Here is a 26,381-nt window from a genome sequence, read left to right on the forward strand (position 1 = left end):
GCGTGGAAAGAAGGCGGGATAGATTTTTTATCCAAACGTACTGATATCTAATACAACCTTGTGCATAATCGTATTTATCTTGTATTAATAATAAGTTAATATGTTGATCCTTCTTGTTCTTTGTTAAATAGTTTGGCAGGGTCGTAAAATGTTTATCTTTTTTTTAGGTAATATATGTTTATCGATATGTTATTCTGTTTTTCAAACATAGGAATCTGTTTGATGTTCAGCGGTGCCTGAATAGTTTTTAATTTCAATACATCAGAATAATGAGGATACTTGGATACTCTTTGTGCATGTTCTTTAATAGGTCACAAAGCGATAAAAGCATGTCTGATCAAAATTATGTACACTAATACATGCTTCGTTTCCTCTTAATCTGAGGAGGAAATTCGACGTGAGAGGAGCCAAGGTGCGGTGTAACATTCTCCCGTTTGTTCAAATTAACATTTTATCAGAAAACTTTTAATTCATCAACTTAAATTTGGTTCAATTCACACAAGATCTTGACTTTGTGTTAATTACGTTCGCAATAAATAATTTCGTCTACAATGGCGAGATATGGCTAGGTAATAATTATGGTGAGGGTGACTTGCTTCAATTGCAGTTTTCTATAGATGGACAGATATTTTACATCGAGAACTTGTATGTGAACGAGGGTGAAACGATGGAAGTATTCGTAGAAGATGGTTATTTTACCTTTGGTACTGTGTACATTGTTTTCACACCTACTACCAACATCTCATTGTATTCTATGCTTTGCAGTCTGCGTAGTAGGCATGAAGCCACCCTCCTTCTTCTGCTCACCTTTTAGTTGGTTTCTTAATGTTTTTATCTACCTTTGAAGAGGGCTTTTTGTACCTTGTTGTTTTCAGGACCGTCTTTAGCTTAAGGGCTTGGTTGTATGATTTTTTTTTGTATTGCCATCCTGCGTTCAGTTTTGCAAACTAGCCAAAGTGCTACGCGTTCTCTCTAAGTGGGACAATGCCTTATATTTTAATATCTTTTTATGGAAAAACGATCGTGGTTGTTAGGGAAATAGATTTTGTTTTCTTTAAACAGTCCTGTAAAGCAGACAAACATATTTGGTATTTGTGAGAGGGTTTTCAACGGTTTTTTACTTTCAGCTGTACCATTACTAAGTATAATCATCGAATTTTAAATTTGATTCTTATACCGGTTATTTGTTAATTGTTTTTGATCCTATATTTAACCTATTTTGTACGAGATGTTGTAGTGTCGGTTTAACTGGCACGGGTGGTTGGTGGGAATACCTATTTACCTGTTCCTTAACCACTGCTCCTTTTTCCCGCCTTCCTGTCGTGTATATTTTTTTTTCAGTAATATTTGACGGTTAGGGTCTATTATGTGTTTTCCTATATGACTAATGTGTGCAGCGTATAATAATAATAATAAAGAAATTATATAGTAAATCTATCGCCTCTTTCTTGGAATTCCTTTTTTGAGAAAATATTATTTTGCTTAGAATATACATACTGAGTCTTGCTCACAAGACGCTTCAGTTTTATACATGGAAAGGTGTGAATCGCCTGCCACTAATGGTTTCCTTGCGCTAAGTTTGAAAATTTTAAACAGAGCACGGATCATGACCTGTTACTGGACCCATTGGCGTTGTGGCTGAATTTTTTAAACATACACACGGATGCATAGATCGTAAGTTTTTACCATTAAGTATATTTACTTTAGTTATTACTATTTATTTTGAACTCTTTATTAAATAACATGTCACCTATAATTTTCTACTTTTCATAAATATTTATTGCATTCCGAATATGTGCATTGGGTTATTATGAACTATTTGTTTATATTACGCTTACGATACCACAGAACTTTTGCGGTCTTCTGCAACACTGATATTTAACCTAATCTTTACTAATTTGTAAATACTTTCAAGTCAAGAGTTAGATACTCGATTCAAAACATAATTCTTTACAACTAAAAACTGTTTTTGTTAAAAATAGTTTCTCTTTATCGTACTTTATGTTTGCGGCTTTTTATATTTAACACACATTTCTTTGAAAAATATTATTTAAAATGAAACGATGAAGTCTTCGCTGTTGTTCTACATCTAGATAACAGTTTGCGGTTTTGGCGATATCGCTGTCTGCTTACAACTTTATCAATTTCATGTGTTTTTCTGCTATTTGCATTTTAATAAAAATAATATTTTGCGGCTTTCTGCATCGGTGATATCTGTAATCTTTACTAATTTGTAAATACATTCGTAATTTTTCATATTTTAAATACTCGATTAAAAATAGTTTCTCTTTATCGCACTTTGAGTTTGCGGATTTCTTTAACACACAAGTTTAAATAAAAATATATGTTTGCAATACCCATATCGACAACCTTGACATTACTATTCGCTTTTGCGTTATTCTCTGCGGTTTGTATTTACACTTTATATCGACACATTGCTTCGTATATCCCGTTCTAATCATGACAAATGACCGTTACACCTTTGATAAATACTTTTTTTATACCTATTGACGCCTACCAAATGACCGATTGGCCTAGTAGGCTGGGCGTCATGACGGGTCGCGGGCTAGCGTTCATGACGTCATCGCGGGACGTGACCAGTGAGCGGACGGTCCTTGTGACGTCAGGGGTCAAAGGTCAAAGTGGAGCGAAATGGCTACCTTTCTACTTGTGTGTGTTTGTGTGTGTGTGAATGTGTGTTTGTGTGCGTGTGTGTGTGTGTGTTTTGGTGTGTGTGTGTGTTTGTATGTGTGGTGTGTGTGCGTGGGCGTGTGTTCGTGTGTGTGTTTGTGTGCGTGTGTGTTTGTGTGTGAGTGTGCGTGTGTGTGTGTCTTGGTGTGTGTGTGTGTGTGTTTGTGTATGTGGTGTGTGTGCGTGTGCGTGTGTGTGATTGTTTGTGTGTGTGTGTGTTTGTTGTGTGTGAGTGCGTGTGTTTGTACATGTGTGTGTGTGTGCGTGTGTGTGCGTGAGGGTGTGTTAGTCTCCGTTCAGCTCGCGGAGATAAGAATACGGCGGAAGCAAGAAGGCCCTTCTTGTCTTAAAAGGCGACCAAAGGGTAGGAATCGAGAGGTGGAGAGTGTGTTTGAGTGTGTGTGTGTACGTGTGGGAGTGTGTGTGTGTGTTTGTGTGTGTGTATTTGTGCGTGTATTTGTGCGTGTGTGCCTGTGAGTGTGAGCGTGTTTTTGTGGTGTGCATGTGTGTTTGTGTGCGTGTGTGTGCATGTGTGTGTGGGTGGGTGTGTGTTAGTGCGTGTGTGTTGTGTGTGCGTATGTTTGTGTTAGTGCGTGTGTGTTTTAGTAGGCGTGCGTATGTGTGTGCGTGGGGCTGCGTGTGTGTATGTGCGTGTGTGTGAGTGCGTGTGGGTTGTGGGGTGTGTGTGTGCCTGAGTGTGTGTGCGTGTGTGTTTGCGTGGGTGTGTGTTAGTGTGTGTGTGTTGTGTGTGCGTGGGTGTATGTTAGTGCGTGTGTGTGTGTGTGTGTGTGTGTGGGCGTGCGTGGGTGTGTGCGTGTGTGTGTGCGTGTGTGTGTATGTATGTGTGTGTGTCTGTTTGTGTGTGTTTGTGCGTGTTTGTGTGTGTTTGTGAATGTATGTTTGTGTGTGTGTGTGTTTTGGTGTGTGCGTGTGTGTGGTGTGTGTGTGCGTGGGTGTGTGTGCGTGTGTGTGTGTTTGTGTGAGAGTGTGGGTGTGTGTGTATCTTTGTGTGTGTGTGTGTGTGTGTGTGTGTGTGTGTGTGTGTTAGTGCGTGTGTATGTGTGCGTCTGTGTGTGCTTGGGGGTGTGTGCTTGGGGGTGTGCGCGTGTGTGTGTATGTTTGTGTGTGTGTATGTTAGTGCGTGTGCGTGTGTGTTGTGTGTGCGTGGGTGTGTGTTAGAGCGTGTGTGTGTGTGTTGGAGTGCGTATGTATGTGTGCGTCTGTGTGTGCGTGGTGGTGTGTGCGTGGGGTGTGTGCGTGTGTGTGTGCTTGTGTGTGTGCTTGTGGGTGTGTGCGTGTTTGTGTGCGTGTGTGTGCGTGTGTGTGCGTGTGTGTGTCTCCGTTCTGCTCGCGGAGATAAGAATACGGCGGAAGCTAGAAGGCCCTTCTTGTCTTAAAAGGCGACCAAAGGGTAGGAATCGAGAGGTGGAGAGTGTGTTTGTGTGTGTGTACGTGTGGGTGTGTGTGTGTATGTGTGTGTGTTTGTTTGTGTGTGTCTGCGCGTGTGTGTGTGTGCGTGAGTGTGGGTTAGTGCGTGTGCGTGTGTGTTGTGTGTGCGTGGATGTGTGTTAGTGCGGGTGCGTGTGTGGGCGTGCGTGTTTGTGTGTGCGTGTGTGTGTGTTTGCATGTGTGTGTACGTGTGGGTGTGGGTGTGTGTGTGTTTGTGTGTGTGTGTGTGTGAATGTGTGTTTGTGTGCGTGTGTGTGTGTTTTGGTGTGTGTGTGTTTGTGTGTGTGGTGTGTGTGCGTGGGCGTGTGTTCGTGTGTGTGTTTGTGTGTGTGTGTGTGTGTTTGTGTGTGACTGTGCGTGTGTGTGTGTTTTGGTGTGTGTGTGTGTGTGTTTTTGTATGTGTTGTGTGTGCTTGTGCGTGTGTGTGTTTGTGTTTGTGTGTTTGTTGTGTGTGAGTGCGTGTGTTTGTGCATGTGTGTGTGCGTGTGTGTGTGTGCGTGGGGGTGTGTTAGTCTCCGTTCAGCTCGAGGAGATAAGAATACGGCGGAAGCAAGAAGGCCCTTCTTGTCTTAAAAGGAGACCAAAGGGTAGGAATCGAGAGGTGGAGAGTGTGTTTGTGTGTGTGTGTGTGTTTGTACGTGTGGGAGTGTGTGTGTGTGTGTTTGTGTGTGTGTGTTTGTGCGTGTATTTGTGCGTGTGTGCCTGTGGGTGTGTGCGTGTTTGTGTGGTGTGCATGTGTGTTTGTGTGTGTGTGTATGTATGTGTGTGTGTGTGTCTGTTTGTGTGTGTTTGTGCGTGTTTGTGTGTGTTTGTGAATGTATGTTTGTGTGTGTGTGTGTTTTGGTGTGTGTGTGTGTGTGGTGTGTGTGTGCGTGGGTGTGTGTGCGTGTGTGTGTGTGTTTGTGTGAGAGTGTGGGTGTGTGTGTATCTTTGTGTGTGTGTGTGTGTGTGTGTGTGTTAGTGCGTGTGTATGTGTGCGTCTGTGTGTGCGTGGGGGCGTGTGCTTGGGGGTGTGTGCGTGTGTGTGTGTATGTTTGTGTGTGTGTATGTTAGTGCGTGTGCGTGTGTGTTGTGTGTGCGTGGGTGTGTGTTAGAGCGTGTGTGTGTGTGTTGGAGTGCGTATGTATGTGTGCGTCTGTGTGTGCGTGGTGGTGTGTGCGTGGGATGTGTGCGTGTGTGTGTGCTTGTGGATGTGTGCGTGTTTGTGTGCGTGTGTGTGCGTGTGTGTGTGCGTGTGTGTGTCTCCGTTCTGCTCGCAGAGATAAGAATACGGCGGAAGCTAGTAGGCCCTTCTTGTCTTAAAAGGCGACCAAAGGGTAGGAATCGAGAGGTGGAGAGTGTGTTTGTGTGTGTGTGTACGTGTGGGTGTGTGTGTATGTGTGTGTGTTTGTTTGTGTGTGTCTGCGCGTGTGTGTGTGCGTGATTGTGGGTTAGTGCGTGTGCGTGTGTGTTGTGTGTGCGTGGATGTGTGTTAGTGCAAGTGCGTGTGTGTGTGGGCGTGCGTGTTTGTGTGTGCGTGTGTGTGTATTTGCATGTGTGTGTACGTGTGGGTGTGGGTGTGTGTGTGTGTTTGTGTGTGTGTGTGTGAATGTGTGTTTGTGTGCGTGTGTGTGTGTTTTGATGTGTGTGTGTATTTGTGTGTGTGGTGTGTGTGCGTGGGCGTGTGTTCGTGTGTGTGTTTGTGTGTGTGTGTGTGTGTTTGTGTGTGAGTGTGCGTGTGTGTGTGTTTTGGTGTGTGTGTGTGTGTGTGTTTGTGTATGTGTTGTGTGTGCTTGTGCGTGTGTGTGTTTGTGTGTGTGTGTTTGTTGTGTGTGAGTGCGTGTGTTTGTGCATGTGTGTGTGCGTGTGTGTGTGTGCGAGGGGGTGTGTTAGTCTCCGTTCAGCTCGCGGAGATAAGAATACGGCGGACAAGAAGGCCCTTCTTGTCTTAAAAGGCGACCAAAGGGTAGGAATCGAGAGGTGGAGAGTGTGTTTGTGTGTGTGTGTGTGTACGTGTGGGAGTGTGTGTGTTTGTGTGTGTGTGTTTGTGAGTGTATTTGTGCGTGTGTGCCTGTGGGTGTGTGCGTGTTTGTGTGGTGTGCATGTGTGTTTGTGTGCGTGTGTGTACATGTGTGTGTGGGTGGGTGTGTGTTAGTGCGTGTGTGTTGTGTGTGCGTGTGTGTGTGTTAGTGCGTGTGTGTTTTAGTCGGCGTGCGTGTGGGTGTCCGTGTGGCTGCGTGTGTGTATGTGCGTGTGTGTGAGTGCGTGTGGGTTGTGGGGTGTGTGTGTGTGCCTGAGTGTGTGTGCGTGTGTGTTTGCGTGGGTGTATGTTAGTGCGTGTGTGTTGTGTGTGCGTGTGGGTGGGTGTGTTTGTGTGTGTGTGTTTGTTGTGTGTGAGTGCGTGTGTTTGTGCATGTGTGTGTGCGTGTGTGTGTGTGCGTGGGGGTGTGTTAGTCTCCGTTCAGCTCGCGGAGATAAGAATACGGCGGACAAGAAGGCCCTTCTTGTCTTAAAAGGCGACCAAAGGGTAGGAATCGAGAGGTGGAGAGTGTGTTTGTGTGTGTGTGTGTACGTGTGGGAGTGTGTGTGTGTTTGTGTGTGTGTGTTTGTGCGTGTATTTGTGCGTGTGTGCCTGTGGGTGTGTGCGTGTTTGTGTGGTGTGCATGTGTGTTTGTGTGCGTGTGTGTCCATGTGTGTGTGGGTGGGTGTGTGTTAGTGCGTGTGTGTTGTGTGTGCGTGTGTGTGTGTTAGTGCGTGTGTGTTTTAGTCGGCGTGCGTATGTGTGTGCGTGTGGCTGCGTGTGTGTATGTGCGTGTGTGTGAGTGCGTGTGGGTTGTGAAGTATGTGTGTGTGCCTGAGTGTGTGTGCGTGTGTGTGTGTTTTGGTGTGTGTGTGTGTTTGTGTATGTGTTGTGTGTGCTTGTGCGTGTGTGTGTTTGTGTGTGTGTGTTTGTTGTGTGTGAGTGCGTGTGTTTGTGCATGTGTGTGTGCGTGTGTGTGCGTGGGGGTGTGTTAGTCTTCGTTCAGCTCGCGGAGATAAGAATACGGCGGCAAGAAGGCCCTTCTTGTCTTAAAAGGCGACCAAAGGGTAGGAATTGAGAGGTGGAGAGTGTTTTTGTGTGTGTGTGTGTACGTGTGGGAGTGTGTGTGTGTTTGTGTGTGTGTGTTTGTGCGTGTATTTGTGCGTGTGTGCCTGTGGGTGTGTGCGTGTTTGTGTGGTGTGCATGTGTGTTTGTGTGCGTGTGTGTACATGTGTGTGTGGGTGGGTGTGTGTTAGTGCGTGTGTGTTGTGTGTGCGTGTGTGTGTGTTAGTGCGTGTGTGTTTTAGTCGGCGTGCGTATGTGTGTGCGTGTGGCTGCGTGTGTGTATGTGCGTGTGTGTGAGTGCGTGTGGGTTGTGGGGTATGTGTGTGTGCCTGAGTGTGTGTGCGTGTGTGTTTGCGTGGGTGTGTGTTAGTGCGTGTGTGTTGTGTGTGCGTGGGTGTATGTTAGTGCGTGTGTGTGTGTGTGTGTGGGCGTGCGTGGGTGTGTGCGTGTGTGTGTGCGTGTGTGTGTATGTATGTGTGTGTGTTTGTGTGTGTGTCTGTTTGTGTGTGTTTGTGCGTGTTTGTGTGTGTTTGTGCGTGTTTGTGTGTGTTTGTGAATGTATGTTTGTGTGTGTGTGTGTTTTGGTGTGTGTGTGTGTGTGGTGTGTATGTGCGTGGGTGTGTGTGCGTGTGTGTGTGTTTGTGTGAGAGTGTGGGTGTGTGTGTATCTTTGTGTGTGTGTGTGTTTGTGTGTGTGTGTGTGTTAGTGCGTGTGTATGTGTGCGTCTGTGTGTGCGTGGGGGTGTGTGCTTGGAAGTGTGTGCGTGTGTGTGTGTATGTTTGTGTGTGTGTATGTTAGTGCGTGTGCGGGTGTGTTGTGTGTGCGTGGGTGTGTGTTAGAGCATGTGTGTGTGTGTTGGAGTGCGTATGTATGTGTGCGTCTATGTGTGCGTGGTGGTGTGTGCGTGGGGGTGTGTGCGTGTGTGTGTGCTTTTGTGTGTGTGCTTGTGGGTGTGTGCGTGTTTGTGTGCGTGTGTGTGCGTGTGTGTGTGCGTGTGTGTGTCTCCGTTCTGCTCGCGGAGATAAGAATACAGCGGAAGCTAGAAGGCCCTTCTTGTCTTAAGAGGCTACCAAATGGTAGGAATCGAGAGGTGGAGAGTGTTTGTGTGTGTGTACGTGTGGGTGTGTGTGTGTATGTGTGTGTGTTTGTTTGTGTGTGTCTGCGCGTGTGTGTGTGTGCGTGAGTGTGGGTTAGTGCGTGTGCGTGTGTGTTGTGTGTGCGTGGATGTGTGTTAGTGCGGGTGCGTGTGTGTGTGGGCGTGCGTGTTTGTGTGTGCGTGTGTGTGTGTGTGTGTTTGCGTGTGTGTGTACGTGTGGGTGTGGGTGTGTGTGTGTGTTTGTGTATGTGTGTGTGTGAATGTGTGTTTGTGTGCGTGTGTGTGTGTTTTGGTGTGTGTGTGTTTGTGTGTGTGGTGTGTGTGCGTGGGCGTGTGTTCGTGTGTGTGTTTGTGTGTGTGTGTGTTTGTGTGTGAGTGTGCGTGTGTGTGTTTTGGTGTGTGTGTGTGTGTGTGTGTGTGTGTGTGTGTGTGTGTGTGTGTGTGTGTGTGTGTGTGTGTGTTTGTGTATGTGGTGTGTGTGCTTGTGCGTGTGTGTGTTTGTGTGTGTGTGTTTGTTGTGTGTGAGTGCGTGTGTTTGTGCATGTGTGTGTGCGTGTGTGTGTGTGCGTGGTGGTGTGTTAGTCTCCGTTCAGCTCGCGGAGATAAGAATACGGCGAAAGCAAAAAGGCCCTTCTTGTCTTAAAAGGCGACCAAAGGGTAGGAATCGAGAGGTGGAGAGTGTGTTTGTGTGTGTGTGTGTCTGTGTACGTGTGGGAGTGTGTGTGTGTGTGTGTGTTTGTGTGTGTGTGTTTGTGCGTGTATTTGTGCGTGTGTGCCTGTGGGTGTGTGCGTGTTTGTGTGATGTGCATGTGTGTTTGTGTGCGTGTGTGTGCATGTGTGTGTGGGTGGGTGTGTGTTAGTGCGTGTGTGTTGTGTGTGCGTATGTGTGTGTTAGTGCGTGTGTGTTTTAGTCGGCGTGCGTGTGGGTGTCCGTGTGGCTGCGTGTGTGTATGTGCGTGTGTGTGAGTGCGTGTGGGTTGTGGGGTGTGTGTGTGTGCCTGAGTGTGTGTGCGTGTGTGTTTGCATGGTTGTGTGTTAGTGCGTGTGTGTTGTGTGTGCGTGGGTGTATGTTAGTGCGTGTGTGTGTGTGTGTGGGCGTGCGTGGGTGTGTGCGTGTGTGTGTGCGTGTGTGTGTATGTGTGTGTGTTTGTGTTTGTGTGTGTGTGTGTTTGTGTGTGTTTGTGTGTGTTTGTGTGTGTTTGTGAATGTATGTTTGTGTGTGTGTGTGTGTGTTTTGGTGTGTGTGTGTGTGGTGTGTGTGTTTGTGTGAGAGTGTGGGTGTGTGTGTATCTTTGTGTGTGTGTGTGTTAGTGCGCGTGTATGTGTGCGTCTGTGTGTGCGTGGGGGTGTGTGCGTGGGGGTGTGTGCGTGTGTGTTTGCTTGTGTGTGTGTGTGCTTGTGGGTGTGTGCGTGTTTGTTTGCGTGTGTGTGCGTGTGTATGTGCGTGTGTGTGTCTTCGTTCTGCTCGCGGAGATAAGAATACGGCGGAAGCTAGAAGGCCCTTCTTGTCTTAAGAGGCGTCCAAAGGGTAGGAATCGATAGGTGGAGAGTGTGTTTGTGTGTGTGTGTGTGTGTGTACGTGTGGGTGTGTGTGTGTATGTGTGTGTGTTTGTTTGTGTGTGTCTGCGTGTGTTTGTGTGTGCGTGGGTGTGGGTTAGTGCGTGTGCGTGTGTGTTGTGTGTGCGTGGCTGTGTGTTAGTGCGAGTGCGTGTGTGTGTGTGCGTGCGTGTGTGTGTGTGCGTGTGTGTGTGTTTGCATGTGTGTGTACGTGTGGGTGTGGGTGTGTGTGTGTGTGTTTGTGTGTGTGTGTGAATGTGTCTTTGTGTGCGTGTGTGTGTGTGTGTTTTGGTGTGTGTGTGTGTTTGTTTGTGTGGTGTGTGTGCGTGGGCGTGTGTTTGTTTGTGTGTTTGTGTGTGTGTGTTTGTGTGTGAGTGTGCGTGTGTGTGTGTTTTGGTGTGTGTGCATGTGTGTTTGTGTGCGTGTGTGTGTGCGTTGGTGTGTGTTAGTGAGTTTGCGTGGGTATGTGTTAGTGCGTGTGTGTGTGTGGGCGTTCGTGTAAGTGTGTGTGTGGGTGTGTGTGTTTGTGTGTGTGTTTGCGTGTGTGTGTATGTTTGTGTGTGTGTATGTGTTTGCCTGTGGGTTTGTGCGTGTGTGTGTGTGCATGTGTGTTTGTGTGCGTGTGTGTGTGTGGAAGTGTGTGTCTGTGGGGTGTGTGTGCTTGTGTGTGTGTGCGTGTGTTGTAGCAGTCACAACTGCTAACATATAATTAATTAATATAATTTATTATTAAAATCCCAAAACCCCTCAGAATCCCGTTTATGAAACGTTTATGGGCAATAGACGATGCGATGCGCGGGTGTAATCAACTAAGGTGGTCGAGAGTCGCTCGGCTAAAGGAGTTTTGGCCAACAACTCACACAGAGAGTTGTATTTCTCCAAGCCTTAACCGGCCTTTTTTTTGTCTTAAAATCGGGTAGAAAATCTGGGATTGGATTTAGTGTTTTCCCCGAACATCAAGGGAGAAATTGGAACAAATGATAAAGAATCTTGATTGAAAAACCGACTTCCAAATCTGTAGAAATGAATATTTAAGACCCGGCTTCCAAATCTACCGAAATAATTATTTAAAACCCAGGTGAGCAATTAAATCAGTTAGTTTTATAGGCCTATCATTTTATTGATATTTTCATTGTCTTTTGAAATATTAAAAGTGTAAAATCAGAGTTCTCATATGTATCATGTGGCCTTGAGCCTAGATCGTTAATTTATCGGACACCTAATTAGTTTTTTCTGTTTTTTTTGTATAGCTACTCGGTATAAAAACTTTCATGCCCAATTTACTAGATATTCTTTAAATGCGCAGATGCAATAAATAGACAGGATGACAGTCAGCTGATGAAATAAAATGTTTGTTTATTGTGGTAATTCGATGTAAGAGTATGTGTTGACAGTCATCTTTGGGTGCCTTGATGTTTCTCCAAATGTTATTTTTTGTAGATTTCACCCGATTAGGATTACGTTTAATATTAGAATTAGTTTAACCGAACACCTACTTCAACCCATTGGTAACCAGGAACCGATTGTCTCCAGAACCACAGCGTTCTTCTTCATTCGTTTTTTTCGGAGCCTCAAGGATCGTCAGAGTCTTAAGGGGACTTATCCAGGACCGCTGTAGTGTTGTGACAGACATTAACAACTAGTTTCTCAGGGTTAAGGTTTTTCTTGTAATTTACAACTTTGTATATGCATATACCAAGGTTAGTACTTATTACAGTTTTTTGTAACATCTATAAAAGTTAGGTAAATAGTTATTAATTAATTAAATTAGATTCATTGTTAGGGAAGGGGTTCATGATTTTTGTATAGCGGTTTTTAAAAGGAAAGGGAAGAAATTTATGTATCAGGGTTTTTAAAAATTATATATATATATATATATATATATATATATATATATATATATATATATATATATATATCTTTCCGAGTCTGTTGGCCATACTCATCACACTTGATCACTTTAGATATCTCCCAGCATCTATTTGTAAGCATAACACTTACACATAGATCTGGTGTTTAGCTGCTTCGACACATATTATTCGTATATTTGTTAGGTAAGGTAGTTTCTTTTGTATAACCGTCACGGTTTTTTTTTAGTATTTATATTCCCTACCTTACCTATCTAGGATTTAACTTTCGTAACTAACCTTAGTGTTAAGATTTCGCTTCTCCCATGGACTTAGATTATAGATTTACTAATACACTTTTTCGTTTGGCCCAGTAGTGGGGATATTTAATTTTGTCGTGGCTTTTTGGTCCTCGCATACCGTAGCCCCACTACTGTAATTATATTTTCTATATATATATATATATATATATATATATATATATATATATATATATAGGTGAGTTTTGTTAGTTGTTAATATTATAAATATATTTGTTACAAGTAGTTTTGCTTTTATTTCAGTTCCTGCTTACAGTTATAATATAGCAGAACAAGGTCAATAGTGTCTTTTCGGTTTTTAAACATTATTACAGGGTATTAAATCAATAGTACTTTATTCCTTGTTGTTCATAACTTCATTTATTTTTTTTGTTAATTTCCTTCAGAAATTAGCTGGCGCCCATTTTAGTATTTTCCTAGGCATCTCCGTATATTCTCTTATCTTACCCCTTTTATAGTTCCAGATTTTCCGGTGCATTATTATATTGTATTCTTTTGGTTAAAAGATCTCTTTTCCCATTATCTCAAAGCCAAATTCTAGTGTAGTGAGGCTAGCCCGAATTCGTGCTTGAGGTTTTGTGTCTCTGTGTTCTTTTAAGCTAAGCCATTCTTTTTATTATAACTTCTTTGCTAGTTCTTCTCTAATTGATCATCTCCTTCTCCATATACCACCCCTAAATTTTATTTAGGTTTCAATTGGCTAGACCCAAACGTGGGGCCTCTTTTTTTTTGCACGTACTTTTGGCTTTATATCTTTGGGTTTTTTTTTTCTCCCACTTTAATTTCTGGTTGTGTACCTTTGGTGTTGTATTTTAATTTTCAGCTGTTTTCTTTAACTCTTGGTTTCTTAACTGCAACATTGGTTTTGTATTTCAATATCTAGTTTATCTACATTATCTATTAAATATACCCGTAGTACCCTTGTTTTGCTATATTGTGGGTAGACTAAATAAATTGCTTTTTTTGATTAACTAAATATCCATATTGGATTAATAATAAATAACATAAGTATATATTAAAAAGGAAAATTATTTAAATATTTTAAATTTAACTATCTTAACACTATAAAAGTCCGGAGTAGCACCAAAGTAATTCACCACTATCTGGAAGTAACATTTTCTAAAATTCCTAGGTTTCTCAGGGATTGTAGCCGTACCTTGCATCTGAGTTCACGACTGGATAAACAAGCAAACATTACTGGTAAAATAATTCAATTATAATAATAACCTGGAAACATAGAGTAAGTTAGACTTTACCTATTTTATCATAGTTTCCCTCATAAATTTTCTGGTATATTTCCAAGTTGTATAAAATGTCTGCTTTCAAGGTAGAGCATCTGTTAGGTCCAGAATTAGAGTACGAGTTGAGAGTCCGTCACTTAAACGATCCATCTTTGACAACAGTTGAAAGGAAAAGGGTAGTGTTGCGTGGTGCATTAAAGCAAGCTGCAGCAAATCGGAGTTATGCTATTCTGTCTGCTTCCCATCTTAATTTTAAGGACGAGATTGCGGAAATAGAGGTTACTCTTGTAGATCTGGTGGTCAAAATTGGTTCTTTTGTTGGTTCTCCTAGTGATACTGCCTATGCTCGCTATACTTCTCGCTTAGGTCATGTTGCAGCTAGAGTCCATCTGTTAGAAGCTACAACAGAGGAAGAGGAGGAAGTGAAGAGGTCTCTTAATTTCAGGGTTCTGATTCTGGAAGGTGAACTTGATTGTAAAGTGATTCCACAGGCACAGTCAACTCCTCATAATGCTAGTGTTTCAGTAAATCCATTTTCCTTCGTTAAGTCCGCTCCTATTCATAAATGGGGTGTCCATTTTTCAGGTCAAGATAATGAAAATGTTGTTAGTTTCTTAGAGAAGGTAGAATGTCTGCGTATAGCGCGTGGTAACAGCGAGGAAGAGTGTTACTCTTCTGCTGCCGATTTATTTAAGGATTCAGCCTTTATTTGGTATCTCAATAACCGAGGTAGTTTTGCTTCATGGCAAGAGTTAGTTGCCAAACTTAGGTCAGACTTTCTTCCATATAACTATGAGGACAATCTTCTTGATGAAATTAAGTCTCGAAAACAAGCTCCGCAGGAGAAGGTAACTATATTTGTAAATGAGATTGTTAGTCTGTGTAAACGGTTGGAGACTCCTTTGTCTGAGTCACATATCATAAGGATCATTAGAAAAAATTTGTTGCCATCGTATCATTCTAGTCTGGCACTTACAGATATTTCTTCAATTGCTGACTTAACGGAAAAGTGTAAGAAGTTAGAGGAAGTTTTGTCATGGTCTTCTGACAACGTGTCTAGAGTCCCTATTCATCAGAATTTCAGAAATAATGACTCATCTTATTCTGATAGACCCAATTATTCACGGTCTAGTAATAATAGAAATTTCAGAAATAATGACTCATCCTATTCTGGTAGGCCTAACTATTCTCGGTCTGGTAAATGTCTCTTCTTTTAATTCGAAGCTTACCTGTTGGAATTGTTGTCAGTCAGGACATGGGTATTACGAATGTCCTGAGCCTAGAATTCGGTTCTGTTATGATTGTGGACGTCAAGGTGTCCGTAAATTTGAGTGTGAATCCTGTTCGGGAAACGACAGAAGGGGTGGGTTGGCCCTGGCTCCTACTCCTCGTCAAAATACAGGGAATACAAACACTGTCCAAACTCCTCAAAACCAAGGAACCAGTTTCTCGAGTCTGGATGCCCAAGCTTCCACAAGCCAAACATCTCACGCTCCACCGAAAGACAAAAGACCACAGAACGGCAAATACCAACCGAAGAGAGGACAACGTTAATTGAGCATGAACACCGTGATTCTTCTGTAGTTTCTTCAAGTAATCTCTTGTCTTCGTTTGTTGATTTAGATATAAACTCATTGTTAGTTCGAAAAAACAAGGATAATCGTCCATATCTTGAAATATCTATCTTAGGACATTCTTGTTTAGCTTTACTGGACACAGGGTCCAATATCTCTATCTGAGGTTCTCTAGGTCTGGAATTTCTCCAGAATTCAAATGTAAATATAGGAATAGATCAAAGTTTGCAAGTGACTACAGCTGATGGTCAAATTCAACCAATTTTAGGTCAATTCACTACTGAGATTTCTGTTAGTTTTTGTAAAAGAATGATTACATTCTTTGTTATTCCTTCAGTTAAGAATTCAATCATCCTAGGTATGGATTTTCTGAAAACTTTTAATAGTGAATTAAATTTTACTGAATTTTCCTTATCTGTGTCTTCTTTCAATATCTCTTGTGTCAATGCTGTTAAAGATATGGGTCGACTTAATGCTCAGGAATTAGAGCAGTTAAATAGTGTCATCACATCATTCTCTTCTATCTCATCGAAAAATCAGTTAGGCCGAACTCATCTCATCGAACATCACATTGATGTTGGTTCGTCTAAGCCCTTCAGGCAATATCAATATCCCTTGCCTCAAGCCTGGCATGAAAGTTTAGTAAAGGAGGTAGATGAAATGCTTAAGTTAGGTATTATTGAGCCCAGTACTTCTTCTTTTTGTAGCCCTCTGTGGCTGACAAAAAAGAAAGATGGGACTTTTCGTGTCTGTTTTGACGGACGTAAACTTAACGGTATAACTATGAACAGAGATGCTTATCCTATACCTCGTATAGATATCATCCTAAGTAAATTACAGAATGCAAAATTTATTTCATCTATCGACTTAAAGAAGGCGTTTTTACAGATTCCTCTCAGCGAGGAGAGTAAAAAGCTTACTGCCTTTGCAGTAAATGGCAAAGGATTGTATCAGTTCACTACAATGCCTTTTGGTCTTGTGTCTGCTCCTCAGACTATGTGTCGATTAATGGATTTGGTAATAGGTCCTGCTTTAGACCCATTTTGTCAATACTATCTTGATGACATTCTTGTCATTACTCCTGATTTCGAAACTCATATCTCTGTCTTGCAACAGTTGTTTCAGCGTTTAAAAGACGCAAATTTGACTATTAATTTGGATAAAAGCAGCTTTTGTCGTGACTCTATTAAGTTTTTAGGATATGTTGTAGATTCTCAGGGTCTTCGTACTGATCCTGATAAGATGTCAGCGATTCGGGATTTTCCTGTGCCTAAAAATACCACTCAGGTCCGTCGATTGTTAGGAATGGTTGGTTATTATAAGAAGTTTGTTAAGTCTTATTCGACCTTGTTGTCTCCTATCACAGATTTACTTCAAAATCGAAAAAAGGGACAAAATATTGTGTGGACTCCTGAGGCTAATGAAGCTTTCATTAAAATCAAGGAGGCTCTCACAAATTCTCCTGTTATGGTAGCCCCAGATTTTACTAAGCCTTTTTATCTGATGACAGATTGTTCTAACACTGCATCTGGAGGTGTACTCTATCAAATGGTAGATGAAGAAGAACACCCTATAGCTTATACAAGCAAGAAATTAAATAAAGCCCAGAAAAATTATACTACAACTGAAAAAGAGTTGCTAGCTATAATTACTGGTATTGAACATTTCAGATATTTTCTTGAGGGTCGTTCTTTCACGGTCATAACTGACCATAGTAGTTTGGTGTGGTTACAGAATATGAAGAACCCATCTCCTCGTTTGGCTAGGTGGATTTTAAAATTGGCACAATATGATTATAAGATTATTCATCGTAAAGCTGCAGGTGTAGTAGTCGCTGATGCACTCTCTAGAACGTTCGATATTAATTTGTTAGATTTATCTTCCTTGCAACCAGATGACTGGTATCGAAAAATGTTGTATGATGTACAGAATGTACCAGGTAAATTTCCTGATTTTAAAGTTAAACATGGTGTTTTGTATAAACATGTCTTAAGTTCCATGGATGCCCTTACTGGAATCTCGGATTGGAAGATAGTCGTTCCAACTCCTAATAGAGCAGAGGTTTTGGCCACTTTTCATGACCATCCTACTGCAGCTCATTTTGGTTTTTACAAAACTTTCCGTCGTATATCGGAACTCTATTACTGGCCGAAGATGCGTCAAACTGTACGTAGCTATATCGCTAAATGCAAAATCTACATGTGCTACATGCAAACGGACAAATCTTCCCCAACCAGGTTTAATGGGTAGTTATCGACGGATTCATTTTCCATTTCAACTTATATCTTTAGATCTCATTGGTCCTTATCCTAGGTCTTATAAAGGTTCTCAGTATGCCTTAGTAGTTGTTGATTATTTTACAAAATTTCCTTTGGTTCATACTATGTCTAAGGCAACTACTTCATCCATTATCAAGTATCTTGAGAATGAGGTTTTCTTAATTTATGGTGTTCCACAGATCGTGTCTTGCTATAATGGACCACAGTTCACAGCTAAGGCTTTTCGCGACCTCATGTCTAAATATAATGTCCAAAAGATCTGGTACAATGCGAACTATCATCCACAAGTCAATCATACCGAAAGAGTTAATAAATCAATCGTGACTGCTTTAAGGTCATATTCCTTTCCTGATCAAAGAGCTTGGGATACTCATATCCACTCTATAGTACAGGCTATCAGAACTTCTTCTCACGAAATAACCAAATGTCCTCCATCTTATTTGATGTTTGGTCGTCATGTTCCTCTTTCTGGTGATTATTTTGGTACAATTTCAGAAAATGCCAATAACTTTCCCACTATATCAGATAAATTACACCGTTTAGAAGATATTCAGCATCTTCCTGATATTTATGTGGATGTTCGCAAACGTTTGAAAGCATCTTATGCTAGAAATAAATGCCATTATGACTTGAGAAAGCGAGAGTTATCGTTCAGAATTGGAGATTCTGTGTTGAAAAGAAACTTTGTCGAATCTGATAAAGTGAACTTTCAATCGGCCAAGTTATGTCAGAAGTACATACCTTGCACAGTTATTAAGGTCATTTTTCCTTTAATTTATGAGTTGCAGGAAACTTCCACTGGCAGGAAACTAGGAAGGTTTCATCTCAAAGACTTACTGGAGGACAAGACAGTAGGTCCACATAACTTGTCAGATAATTTGGATTCTTCATCTTCAAATGAAGATTAACTGGTCCCTTATCAATGCTGTACCAGTTTGGTTGTTTAAGATCGGTTTATCTATTTTGTTTACCTGGCAAAATAATAAGATGTGCTATTTTGCCTTCAATTTTTTTTTATCTTATCTTAATGTTGGTTATTATCTTAGTTTATGGACTTTTTAATTTTGTTGTTTGTTTTCTCTTAAAAGTCCAACTGCATATCATAGGAGTACAGGATGGATATATGGGAATTTCCCCATCTTGAGTTCTGAGTTGAATAGATATTTACAGGGATAATGCGGAAAACATTCCAAATATTTTCTTTAATAGTGTTGTATGGTTTTGTGGACCATGGCCATAAAGCTTATGCATTCATATTCACTTACTGTGTCGGTGTTTTAGCGTGGGTTCAGGATTGATCACCCTGGATGTGTGCCCTCACTTGGCTCAGAAATATATCAATATATATTAGTTGTTTCTTGAATGTCTCTTAGGTTGAAATTAGAATGTGTCATTTAGAATTGGATCGTTCTGATATTCAGCAGTAAGTAAGTCTGTTTAACTTGGTTTGTTATCTCCTATGTTGTTATCTTCTCAAGAATTTGAGTTTAACATGTCTTAGTATCTTGAGTTTGTACCTGTCTACCTACTATTCGTACGGATTGGTAGATGTGAGTTTATCTTTACCTTGAGTGTATCTTTATCTTTACCTTAATTGAGTTTATCTCGTACCTTTACCTTAATTGGTTTATCTCATACCTTTACCTTAAGTTAGTTATCTTTACCTTTACCTGGATAAGTTTATTTCTTATCTATATCTTATGAATAGCCTCAAGGATCGTCAGAGTCTTAAGGGGACTTATCCAGGACCGCTGTAGTGTTGTGACAGACATTAACAACTAGTTTCTCAGGATTAAGGTTTTTCTTGTAATTTACAACTTTGTATATGCATATACCAAGGTTAGTACTTATTACAGTTTTTTGTAACATCTATAAAAGTTAGGTAAATAGTTATTAATTAATTAAATTAGATTCATTGTTAGGGAAGGGGTTCATGATTTTTGTATAGCGGTTTTTAAAAGGAAAGGGAAGAAATTTATGTATCAGGGTTTTTAAAAATTATATATATATATATATATATATATATATATATATATATATATATATATATATATATATATATATATATATATATATATATCTTTCCGAGTCTGTTGGCCATACTCATCACACTTGATCACTTTAGATATCTCCCAGCATCTATTTGTAAGCATAACACTTACACATAGATCTGGTGTTTAGCTGCTTCGACACATATTAGTCGTATATTTGTTAGGTAAGGTAGTTTCTTTTGTATAACCGTCACGGTTTTTTTTTTAGTCTTTATATTCCCTACCTTACCTATCTAGGATTTAACTTTCGTAACTAACCTTAGTGTTAAGATTTCGCTTCTCCCATGGACTTAGATTATAGATTTACTAATACACTTTTTCGTTTGGCCCAGTAGTGGGGATATTTAATTTTGTCGTGGCATTTTGGTCCTCGCATACCGTAGCCCCACTACTGTAATTATATTTTCTATATATATATATATATATATATATATATATATATATATATATATATATATATATATATATATATATATATATATATATATATATATATATAGGTGAGTTTTATTAGTTGTTAATATTATAAATATATTTGTTACAAGTAGTTTTGCTTTTATTTCAGTTCCTGCTTACAGTTATAATATAGCAGAACAAGGTCAATAGTGTCTTTTCGGTTTTTAAACATTATTACAGGGTATTAAATCAATAGTACTTTATTCCTTGTTGTTCATAACTTCATTTATTTTTTTTGTTAATTTCCTTCAGAAATTAGCTGGCGCCCATTTTAGTATTTTCCTAGGCATCTCCGTATATTCTCTTAACTTACCCCTTTTATAGTTCCAGATTTTCCGGTGCATTATTATATTGTATTCTTTTGGTTAAAAGATCTCTTTTCCCCTTATCTCAAAGCCAAATTTTAGTGTAGTGAGGCTAGCCCGAATTCGTGCTTGAGGTTTTGTGTCTCTGTGTTCTTTTAAGCTAAGCCATTCTTTTTATTATAACTTCTTTGCTCGTTCTTCTCTAATTGATCATCTCCTTCTCCATATACCACCCCTAAATTTTATTTAGGTTTCAGTGTGTGTGCGTGGGTGTGTGTTAGTGCGTGTGTGTTGTGTGTGCGTGGGTGTGTGTTAGTGCGTGTGTGTGTGTGGGCGTGCGTGTGTGTGCGTTTGGGTGCGTTTGTGTATGTGCGTCTGTGTTGTGTGTGCGTGGGTGTGTGTTAGTGCGTGTGCGTGTGTGTGTGTGGGCGTTCGTGTGTGTGTGTGTGCGTGTTTGTGTTTGCGTGTGGTTGTGTGGGTGTTTGTGTGTTTGTGTGTGTGCATGTGTGTTTGTGTGCGTGTGTATGTGTGTGTCTGTGTTTGTTTGTGTCTGTGTGTGTGTGTGTGTTAGTGCGTGTGCGTGTGTGTTGTGTGTGCGTGGAAGTGTGTTAGTGCGTGTGTGTGTGTGGGAGTGCGTGTGTATGTGTGCGTGTGTGAGTGCGTGTGGGTGTGTGCGTGTGTGTGTGCTTGTGGGTGTGTGCCTGTGTGTAGTGCGTGTGTGTGTGTGCGTTGTGTGTGTGCGTGGGGGTGTGTTAGTCTCCGTTCAGCTCGCGGAGATAAGAATACGGCGGAAGCAAGACGGCCCTTCTTGTCTTAAAAGGCGACCAAAGGGTAGGAATCGAGAGGTGGAGAGTGTGTTTGTGTGTGTGTACATGTGGGTGTATGTGTGTGTGCGTGTGTATGTGTGCCTCTGTGTGTGCGTGGGGGTATGTGCGTGGGGGTGTGTGCGTGTGTCTGTGTGTGCTTGTGTGTGCGTGCCTGTGGGTGTGTGCGTGTTTGTGTGCGTGTGTGTGCGTGTGTGTGTGTGCGTGTGTGTGTATCCGTTCTGCTCGCGGAGATAAGAATACGGCGGAAGCTAGAAGGCCCTTCTTGTCTTAAGAGGCGACCAAAGGGTAGGTATCGAGAGGTAGAGAGTGTGTTTGTGTGTGTTTGTACGTGTGGGTGTGTATGTGTGTGTGTTTGTTTGTGTGTGTCTGCTTGTGTGTGTGTGTGCGTGGGTGTGAGTTAGTGGGTGTGCGTGTGTGTTGTGTGTGCGTGGATGTGTGTTAGTGCGAGTGCGTGTGTGTGTGGGCGTGCGTGTGTGTGTGCGTATGTGTGTGTGTGTTTGCATGTGTGTGTGTACGTGTGGGTGTGCGTGTGTGTGTGTGTGTTTTGGTGTGTGTGTGTGTTTGTATGTGTGGTGTGTGTGCGTGGGCGTGTGTTCGTGTGTGTGTTTGTGTGCGTGTGTGTTTGTGTGTGAGTGTGCGTGTGTGTGTTTGTTTGTGTGTGTGTGTGTTTGTTGTGTGTGAGTGCGTGTGTTTGTACATGTGTGTGTGTGTGTGCGTGTGTGTGCGTGAGGGTGTGTTAGTCTCCGTTCAGCTCGCGGAGATAAGAATACGGCGGAAGCAAGAAGGCCCTTCTTGTCTTAAAAGGCGACCAAAGGGTAGGAATCGAGAGGTGGAGAGTGTGTTTGAGTGTGTGTGTGTACGTGTGGGAGTGTGTGTGTGTGTTTGTGTGTGTGTATTTGTGCGTGTATTTGTGCGTGTGTGCCTGTGAGTGTGAGCGTGTTTTTGTGGTGTGCATGTGTGTTTGTGTGCGTGTGTGTGTGCATGTGTGTGTGGGTGGGTGTGTGTTAGTGCGTGTGTGTTGTGTGTGCGTATGTGTGTGTTAGTGCGTGTGTGTTTTAGTAGGCGTGCGTATGTGTGTGCGTGGGGCTGCGTGTGTGTATGTGCGTGTGTGTGAGTGCGTGTGGGTTGTGGGGTGTGTGTGTGCCTGAGTGTGTGTGCGTGTGTGTTTGCGTGGGTGTGTGTTAGTGTGTGTGTGTTGTGTGTGCGTGGGTGTATGTTAGTGCGTGTGTGTGTGTGTGTGTGTGTGTGTGGGCGTGCGTGGGTGTGTGCGTGTGTGTGTGCGTGTGTGTGTATGTATGTGTGTGTGTTTGTGTGTGTGTGTCTGTTTGTGTGTGTTTGTGCGTGTTTGTGTGTGTTTGTGAATGTATGTTTGTGTGTGTGTGTGTTTTGGTGTGTGCGTGTGTGTGGTGTGTGTGTGCGTGGGTGTGTGTGCGTGTGTGTGTGTTTGTGTGAGAGTGTGGGTGTGTGTGTATCTTTGTGTGTGTGTGTGTGTGTGTGTGTGTGTGTGTTAGTGCGTGTGTATGTGTGCGTCTGTGTGTGCTTGGGGGTGTGTGCTTGGGGGTGTGCGCGTGTGTGTGTGTATGTTTGTGTGTGTGTATATTAGTGCGTGTGCGTGTGTGTTGTGTGTGCGTGGGTGTGTGTTAGAGCGTGTGTGTGTGTGTTGGAGTGCGTATGTATGTGTGCGTCTGTGTGTGCGTGGTGGTGTGTGCGTGGGGTGTGTGCGTGTGTGTGTGCTTGTGTGTGTGCTTGTGGGTGTGTGCGTGTTTGTGTGCGTGTGTGTGCGTGTGTGTGCGTGTGTGTGTCTCCGTTCTGCTCGCGGAGATAAGAATACGGCGGAAGCTAGAAGGCCCTTCTTGTCTTAAAAGGCGACCAAAGGGTAGGAATCGAGAGGTGGAGAGTGTGTTTTTGTGTGTGTACGTGTGGGTGTGTGTGTGTATGTGTGTGTGTTTGTTTGTGTGTGTCTGCGCGTGTGTGTGTGCGTGAGTGTGGGTTAGTGCGTGTGCGTGTGTGTTGTGTGTGCGTGGATGTGTGTTAGTGCGGGTGCGTGTGTGGGCGTGCGTGTTTGTGTGTGCGTGTGTGTGTGTTTGCATGTGTGTGTACGTGTGGGTGTGGGTGTGTGTGTGTTTGTGTGTGTGTGTGTGTGAATGTGTGTTTGTGTGCGTGTGTGTGTGTTTTGGTGTGTGTGTGTTTGTGTGTGTGGTGTGTGTGCGTGGGCGTGTGTTCGTGTGTGTGTTTGTGTGTGTGTGTGTGTGTGTGTTTGTGTGTGACTGTGCGTGTGTGTGTGTTTTGGTGTGTGTGTGTGTGTGTGTTTTTGTATGTGTTGTGTGTGCTTGTGCGTGTGTGTGTTTGTGTTTGTGTGTTTGTTGTGTGTGAGTGCGTGTGTTTGTGCATGTGTGTGTACGTGTGTGTGTGTGCGTGGGGGTGTGTTAGTCTCCGTTCAGCTCGAGGAGATAAGAATACGGCGGAAGCAAGAAGGCCCTTCTTGTCTCAAAAGAAGACCAAAGGGTAGGAATCGAGAGGTGGAGAGTGTGTTTGTGTGTGTATGTGTTTGTACGTGTGGGAGTGTGTGTGTGTGTGTTTGTGTGTGTGTGTTTGTGTGTGTGTGTGTTTGTGCGTGTATTTGTGCGTGTGTGCCTGTGGGTGTGTGCGTGTTTGTGTGGTGTGCATGTGTGTTTGTGTGTGTGTGTATGTATGTGTGTGTGTGTGTGTGTCTGTTTGTGTGTGTTTGTGCGTGTTTGTGTGTGTTTGTGAATGTATGTTTGTGTGTGTGTGTGTTTTGGTGTGTGTGTGTGTGTGTGGTGTGTGTGTGCGTGGGTGTGTGTGCGTGTGTGTGTGTTTGTGTGAGAGTGTGGGTGTGTGTGTATCTTTGTGTGTGTGTGTGTGTGTGTGTGTGTTAGTGCGTGTGTATGTGTGCGTCTGTGTGTGCGTGGGGGTGTGTGCTTGGGGGTGTGTGCGTGTGTGTGTGTATGTTTGTGTGTGTGTATGTTAGTGCGTGTGCGTGTGTGTTGTGTGTGCGTGGGTGTGTGTTAGAGCGTGTGTGTGTGTGTTGGAGTGCGTATGTATGTGTGCGTCTGTGTGTGCGTGGTGGTGTGTGCGTGGGATGTGTGCGTGTGTGTGTGCTTGTGTGTGTGCTTGTGGATGTGTGCGTGTTTGTGTGCGTGTGTGTGCGTGTGTGTGTGCGTGTGTGTGTCTCCGTTCTGCTCGCAGAGATAAGAATACGGCGGAAGCTAGTAGGCCCTTCTTGTCTTAAAAGGCGACCAAAGGGTAGGAATCGAGAGGTGGAGAGTGTGTTTGTGTGTGTGTGTACGTGTGGGTGTGTGTGTATGTGTGTGTGTTTGTTTGTGTGTGTCTGCGCGTGTGTGTGTGCGTGATTGTGGGTTAGTGCGTGTGCGTGTGTGTTGTGTGTGCGTGTGTGTGTATTTGCATGTGTGTGTACGTGTGGGTGTGGGTGTGTGTGTGTGTTTGTGTGTGTGTGTGAATGTGTGTTTGTGTGCGTGTGTGTGTGTTTTGATGTGTGTGTGTATTTGTGTGTGTGGTGTGTGTGCGTGGGCGTGTGTTCGGGTGTGTGTTTGTGTGTGTGTGGGTGTTTGTGTGTGAGTGTGCGTGTGTGTGTGTTTTGGTGTGTGTGTGTGTGTTTGTGTATGTGTTGTGTGTGCTTGTGCGTGTGTGTGTTTGTGTGTGTGTGATTGTTGTGTGTGAGTGCGTGTGTTTGTGCATGTGTGTGTGCGTGTGTGTGTGTGCGAGGGGGTGTTTTAGTCTCCGTTCAGCTCGCGGAGATAAGAATACGGCGGACAAGAAGGCCCTTCTTGTCTTAAAAGGCGACCAAAGGGTAGGAATCGAGAGGTGGAGAGTGTGTTTGTGTGTGTGTGTGTACGTGTGGGAGTGTGTGTGTTTGTGTGTGTGTGTTTGTGAGTGTATTTGTGCGTGTGTGCCTGTGGGTGTGTGCGTGTTTGTGTGGTGTGCAAGTGTGTTTGTGTGCGTGTGTGTACATGTGTGTGTGGGTGGGTGTGTGTTAGTGCGTGTGTGTTGTGTGTGCGTGTGTGTGTGTTAGTGCGTGTGTGTTTTAGTCGGCGTGCGTGTGGGTGTCCGTGTGGCTGCGTGTGTGTATGTGCGTGTGTGTGAGTGCGTGTGGGTTGTGGGGTGTGTGTGTGTGCCTGAGTGTGTGTGCGTGTGTGTTTGCGTGGGTGTATGTTAGTGCGTGTGTGTTGTGTGTGCGTGTGGGTGGGTGTGTTTGTGTGTGTGTTTGTTGTGTGTGAGTGCGTGTGTTTGTGCATGTGTGTGTGCGTGTGTGTGTGTGCGTGGGGGTGTGTTAGTCTCCGTTCAGCTCGCGGAGATAAGAATACGGCGGACAAGAAGGCCCTTCTTGTCTTAAAAGGCGACCAAAGGGTAGGAATCGAGAGGTGGAGAGTGTGTTTGTGTGTGTGTGTGTACGTGTGGGAGTGTGTGTGTGTTTGTGTGTGTGTGTTTGTGCGTGTATTTGTGCGTGTGTGCCTGTGGGTGTGTGCGTGTTTGTGTGGTGTGCATGTGTGTTTGTGTGCGTGTGTGTCCATGTGTGTGTGGGTGGGTGTGTGTTAGTGCGTGTGTGTTGTGTGTGCGTGTGTGTGTGTTAGTGCGTGTGTGTTTTAGTCGGCGTGCGTATGTGTGTGCGTGTGGCTGCGTGTGTGTATGTGCGTGTGTGTGAGTGCGTGTGGGTTGTGGGGTATGTGTGTGTGCCTGAGTGTGTGTGCGTGTGTGTGTTTTGGTGTGTGTGTGTGTTTGTGTATGTGTTGTGTGTGCTTGTGCGTGTGTGTGTTTGTGTGTGTGTGTTTGTTGTGTGTGAGTGCGTGTGTTTGTGCATGTGTGTGTGCGTGTGTGTGTGCGTGGGGGTGTGTTAGTCTTCGTTCAGCTCGCGGAGATAAGAATACGGCGGCAAGAAGGCCCTTCTTGTCTTAAAAGGCGACCAAAGGGTAGGAATCGAGAGGTGGAGAGTGTTTTTGTGTGTGTGTGTTTTAGTCGGCGTGCGTATGTGTGTGCGTGTGGCTGCGTGTGTGTATGTGCGTGTGTGTGAGTGCGTGTGGGTTGTGGGGTATGTGTGTGTGCCTGAGTGTGTGTGCGTGTGTGTTTGCGTGGGTGTGTGTTAGTGCGTGTGTGTTGTGTGTGCGTGGGTGTATGTTAGTGCGTGTGTGTGTGTGTGTGGGCGTGCGTGGGTGTGTGCGTGTGTGTGTGCGTGTGTGTGTATGTATGTGTGTGTGTTTGTGTGTGTGTCTGTTTGTGTGTGTTTGTGCGTGTTTGTGTGTGTTTGTGCGTGTTTGTGTGTGTTTGTGAATGTATGTTTGTGTGTGTGTGTGTTTTGGTGTGTGTGTGTGTGTGGTGTGTGTGTGCGTGGGTGTGTGTGCGTGTGTGTGTGTTTGTGTGAGAGTGTGGGTGTGTGTGTATCTTTGTGTGTGTGTGTGTGTTTGTGTGTGTGTGTGTGTTAGTGCGTGTGTATGTGTGCGTCTGTGTGTGCGTGGGGGTGTGTGCTTGGGGGTGTGTGCGTGTTTGTGTGTATGTTTGTGTGTGTGTGTATGTTAGTGCATGTGCGGGTGTGTTGTGTGTGCGTGGGTGTGTGTTAGAGCATGTGTGTGTGTGTTGGAGTGCGTATGTAT

The sequence above is a fragment of the Diabrotica undecimpunctata genome, chromosome 5, assembly GCF_040954645.1.
Source record: "Diabrotica undecimpunctata isolate CICGRU chromosome 5, icDiaUnde3, whole genome shotgun sequence".
NCBI classification, from domain to species: domain Eukaryota; kingdom Metazoa; phylum Arthropoda; class Insecta; order Coleoptera; family Chrysomelidae; genus Diabrotica; species Diabrotica undecimpunctata.